Raw genomic sequence first — 6000 nt, forward strand, 5'->3', positions numbered from 1 at the left:
ATAGTGTCACAACCACGAACTCTGCTACAGGTCAACGCATCCCCACAGGCAATTGTGCTCGTGAATATGCATGTGTCAACTAATTACAGTTTCATTATGGTGGTACTTAGCTCCCTTCTTTTCACCGTAGCACTTATCGAGACTTGAGCAAAGCACAGCAAATTTACGCCGCCTGCTTGCATTCGGCCTTGCCTGAGAAAGTGGACTATCAAGTCAACTGACGCTGGAGACTAGCGTTATTTGTCTTATATTTAGGTATTCCTTTAAGCCAAGGTGTTGGCATATAGTTTTCCGTTTGAGAGTTTTAGTTAACGACTCTGTTTGGCCTAGCATTTGTTGTTTTCTTTTCCCTTAAAATCCTGTCTGCATTAAAGTCTGTGAAGTATCGAGCTGCTTCAGTGTCTCTCTCTCTACATTTGGGCCATATCTGAACGTTGAAACAGATTGAATGGACCAATAAGCCTGGGATCCTGTTGCTAACATCCATCATCTAGGACATGACCTCACATCAGTGAGGAGGTACAGGAGCCTGAAGGCCTACATTCAATGATTCAGAAACAGCTTCTTCCCCTCTGTCATCAGATTTCTAAACAATGACCCCATGAACTCTAAAGATTAACACACATAAAATGCTGGAGGAGCTCAAAAGATCAGGCAGCATCTATGGAAAAGAGCAAACAGTCAATATTTGGGGCTGAGACCCTTCTTTGGGACTGGAAAGGGGGAAGATGCATGAATAAAAAGGTCAGGGGAGGGGTAAGAGACTGGCTGGAAGGTGATAGGTGAAGCCAGGTGGATAGGAAAGGTCAAGGGCTGGAGAAGAAAGAATCTGATAGGAGAGGAGAGTGGACAATAGGAGAAAAGGAAGGAAGAGGGGACCTTGGGGGAAGTAATAGGCAGGGAGAAGAAGCAAAAGGTCAGAATGGGGAATAGAGGGGGGAAGGGGAAATTTGTTCACCAGAAGGAGAAATTGATATTCACATCATCAAATTTGAGGAAACTCAGACAGAATATTTGGAATTGCTCCTCATGGCCTCATCTTGGCACAAGAGGAAGCCATAGATCAACACCACAGATTAGCCCTTTTTATTTGTGGTGTTCATTTATGAAGTAGTTATGCATTTTCACTGTACTGTTCTCACAAAACAACAAATTTCACATCATATAAGACAGTGATAATAAACCTGATTATGATTTTGATTTTGGGACCTCAAGCAATATTGGTCTGCAAATTGGACAAAGCTTGTGTCATGTGTATCTTCTGCCCTGTTTTCCTGGTAAACAGCAACCTTAAGAGGATTGTCCAGAAAACGACTAGTATTTTTTTCCAGCATTTTCATGTTAAGTACTACTTTGGAGCAGTTTGCCGTGTTGCAGGACTGCCTGTAAATGGTAGGGCATCATTGACACCCTCGTAAGTGAAGCTGAGGTTCAAATTTCAATTGGCCTTCAGTATGCAATTTTTGTGAATGCGTTCCAATTGTATCACCCATTTCCTGGTACAATTCTGCTTGAATTAAATTTTTTCACTTTGGGTTCCATGTATAGTTACATGGCTTGTTCACTCATTGATTTAGTGAAGGAAAATAAAAGATTGTATCCCCAGAGAAACCTTGCAGATTTTCTGAATTAGGAAATAAATCATGGAAAATGAATTTACAGCTCTAGTCAAATAATTTAAATTATATTTTTAAACATTTGCATGACCTTATTTTCCTCTGCTTGTCTACATTGGGTAATTTGATATGCACAAATATATCCTATTATTATGTTTGAAATTATTAAAGCAGGAAAAATCCAGGAGGTGGACGTTGGCATCTTATTGGCTGATATGCACTCATGTAAAAACAGAGCAGTGATTGATTCAAATGCATGAACATGTTAAGAGTGGTGGAAGAATATATGAACTGCAACTCCAGCATTTTGAAGTATCACCTGTTTCCTAAGTCCTCACTCTCAGTTTTTTTTCTTGAAACTGTCTCGTTTCTATTACTAACTGGTTTAAGCAGACTTCATATTGGAAGTTTTAGTCATCTTTTTCAATGACTGTAGAAAATTAATGAATCACATTGGTTTTGAAGGGGAATCTGACAATTTTAGGGTCAGAATTGTTGATAATAACATTTTATTTAATTAACTCAATATAAATTTCACAGCTGTAGTTCTGGAATTACAATTCATATTGTTGGTTCATGTGACCAGTAAAATAAGCAGTGCTTTCAGATAATGTGCATAATATTGCTTCAGTGATTTTGGAAAAGTAAGGGTATTGACAGATCTTCAATGAAGAAAGGACAGAATGAAGAAGAGACAAGTGCTGTATTCAGTTCAAACATTGGAAAAGCATGTTTACTTTCTTGTTTTTTTAAGATGGCTTCTCAATTTCAAAGTGACGGTGATGGCGATGGCATCCTTCTGTCTGAAAGGGCGATGGATAGTGGCACTGGGATGGACACAAGCTTGGGTGGAAAGTTTAGAGATCCTGAGATACTCATTGCCAAGATCCCCCCGTCAGCCTCACTGGTGTAGTCCAAAGGAAGGCGAACCTACACGTTTGTCACCAGCTTGGCTGCAGGAGCTGCCGGAAGGATGTTCAGTGACGTCCAGCTGCCTTCGGGGCTCCACTCTGGATTTTCTGTCTGGGTTTACTCCCGTAGCCTTTGTCTCTCCCGAGGATGCCCACAAGGCATTGGGGCTATTTACCCATAGCTGGGGAATGACAACTGGTATAAGGCCATTTCACAATGGTCTTATACTATTGTAATAATTGTGAAATTATTTGTAATTATTTTAGTGGCTTTAATATGGTAAATCCGCATTTTTCCACTGCTAGAATACTCATTCAAGGCTTTGTTACTTCCAAATTTGATTACAATACTCACAAATAAACCTTAGCAGTTCCCCTTTTTCTAAGCTGGATGAGCTTAAAACTATTCAAAACTGTGCTGTCCCGACTTCTGACATGCATCAAATCCTTTTACTCATCAGCTCCATGTTTAACATGCACAAAAATTGCTGGAGGCACTCAGCAGGTCAGGCTACGGAGAGGACTAAACAGTTGACATTTCGGGCTAAGACCCTTTGTCATCAGGACTCATGATGAAGGGTCTTGGGCTAAAACGTCGACTGCTTATTCTTCATAAATGCTGCCTGACCTGCTGAGTTCCAGCAGCATTTTGTGTGTGTTACTCTGGATTTCTAGTATTTGCAGAATCACTTTTGTTTGTGATTTGCTGCTCCGTGTATGCTGTCCTGTATTAATGTCTGGTTGAGCAATGACTTAATTGTACATTCTCATTATTATTTTTAAATCCCTTCAGGGATTCACCCTTTCAACCCCTGAAATTTCTTCCAACATTATAATCCCCTTGAGATAACTGCCCCTTCAATTCTGGCCCCTTGATCATTCCAAAATGAAACACTCCACCATTGGGTGCTCTTCCTCCAGCTGACAAGTCCTAAGCACTGGAATTCCCTCCCCTATTTTCATTAAAACGTGTTTCCAAGCTCATCCTTGACACGAAGCTTGGTATCAGACTTAGTTCGAAACCAGTCCTGAGAAGAATCGAGGGGCATTTGTTTGTGTTGAAGGTCACATATAAATAACAAGTTTTTGTTGTCTTTAGTCATCCAGGTGCTTTATACTTGAATGCTCTTTCCTCTCCTACCTCTGGAAGAAAATATCCCAAGATGTTTCTCAGAACAATTTTCAGGCAAAAGAAAATTATTTTTTTAGAGATACAGCGTGGAATAGGCCCTTCCGGCCTTCCGAGCCGCGGTGCCCAGCAACCCCTGATTTATCCCTAACCTCATCACAAGACAGTTTACAATGACCAATTAACCTACCCATTATGTCTTTGGACTGCGGAAGGAAGCCAGAGCACCCAGAGATAACCCATGTTTTTATGAAGAGATACAGAGTCTCCTTACAAAGGATGCTGGGATTGAATCCTGATCTCTTGATGCCTCGAGCTGTAATAGCGTCACTCTAACTGCTATGCTATCATGGCGCCCCTGTCAAACAACATAACGTTAGAGCATAAAAGAGAAATATAACAGGCTGTTTTACTATCAGGGGTATCAAGGTGGACTTCATCTTGTTCTTGTTGATTGGCCTCTTAACCACAACTTCCAGCAGAGGTCACTGCAAAGCCAGAAGCCTTGTCTGCTTCATAACCATGGTACTGAGGCCAAGTGACATTACGTGTCTGTATGCAAAGTGAATCGTTGCAGCCTAATATTAGATAATTCACCACATACTGCGATTGTATCCAAGATCTTACAGGGTGTTAGCAGTTGGCGCTGCATTTCACATTAAGTGTCCTAAAAAAAATCTCTTTTTAATAAAATCAAATTCTGTCCTTGAGAAGTCTTTAAAATACAGGAGGAGATGATTTGGAGGCTTTGCTCAGGTGCTGTGCAAAGCTTTGTTTAACCAACTACACAGTGAACTCCTCACTGTGAGTAATTAACAGACATTAAGTTGCATGTGCACACACCTGGTAAAGCACTACACAAACATAGTACCGTTTAACAATTGAGCGATTGATGTTGTGTGTGTACACATAATAATCGGTGGCACCTGGCTGTGACTGCTCCTGTGCCATAAACTGGGTAAATGCTTTGACCATGGATTTCCGTTATCTAAGCTTTCTTATTTCACTTGGCTTCCTTGCCTGTCTGTCAGTCAGCGAAGTCAAGGCCCACAATCAAGACAGCTTTTTAACAAATCCCAAGGAGGCTCTTCTATCACTTTGTTCCTTCATTATCTCTCCTGTATCTAAATCATAATTTACTGTGGAGGAGTCAAATGATACTCCTCCATAGATCTGTTTCATTATATTCCATGGTGGTCTAGTGGTAAGGATTTGGCATTTTCCCTGCTGTGTACAGGTTCAATTCCCGGTCAAGGGAGTAAATCTGCTTTTATATATATTTAGGGGAATCAGAAGTGGGGTTAGTGCATATCTAATATGTAGGAGATCAACCATAATTTTATAAAACAGAAGAGCAAGACTGAAGAGCTATTTGGCCGAGTCCTCCTTTTTATGTGGATCTTTTAACTTTAACACCACAATCCTGCACTAACCACACATCCCTTGATTCCTTAATATCTAAAAATATATCAATATGTGCCTTGAGTATATTCAGCAATTGAGACTCCACAGCTCACTTTGGCAGGGAATTCCAAAAATTCACTTAAGAATTTTCTCTGCAGCATTATGCAAACATATTAGTCAACTTGAGTCCATGGGTGTACCTTTCCACGTTACCACAGCAATTACTTTTGAAAAGCTCCTCGTCAACTGTAAAGCTCTTAGAGCTATCCTGAGATGGTGAAAGTCATTATGTAAAGATAGATGTCCTTTTAAATGTGCTTGACTGCAGTTAATGTGCATCTGATTCGTAAGTGTATGAACAATACATTTTTCCCTGAGAAATCAACTAATAAATAATTCAATCCGTGTTCACACCTATGATCACAAGTCCACCAGCCAGTGCCAACACAGAATGTCTTGGAGCCCCTGCAGGGAAAGGACATGGTGGGTCTTGTGGAATGGTTCTCCAGGAAGACTGTCATTGCTAGAAACCACAAACAAAGCACCAAGGACCTCAGTTAGGGTTGGGGGTGGGACTTCTGGTTAGATCTTGCCGGCACAACCAGAGCCTCATTTCTGCCTCAAACTGCCCTCTAGATGGTTCTGGTTCGAATGATACCTCCTGGACTGTACACTTGCTAAAAAAAAAGTCTGGAATAGGATACAATGGGCCTTGTCACCAGAGCAGCTGAGCAAGAGGACACTGATTTCTGTTGTTCCCAGGGACACTTAACAAGACTAGCATTAAATGATGCTGAAAAATTGTTAACTTGGTGTAAAATGCCAACTGGCACATTCCAGAAGTACATTCAGATTCAGTGGTCACTTTATTGTAGAGTGGTCAATGAGTGTATGTTCATGATTCTCTGCTGTTGGAGTCCATCCACTTTAAGTTTCGATG

Source organism: Mobula birostris, chromosome 19 (genome assembly GCF_030028105.1).
Source record: "Mobula birostris isolate sMobBir1 chromosome 19, sMobBir1.hap1, whole genome shotgun sequence".
NCBI classification, from domain to species: Eukaryota; Metazoa; Chordata; class Chondrichthyes; order Myliobatiformes; family Myliobatidae; genus Mobula; species Mobula birostris.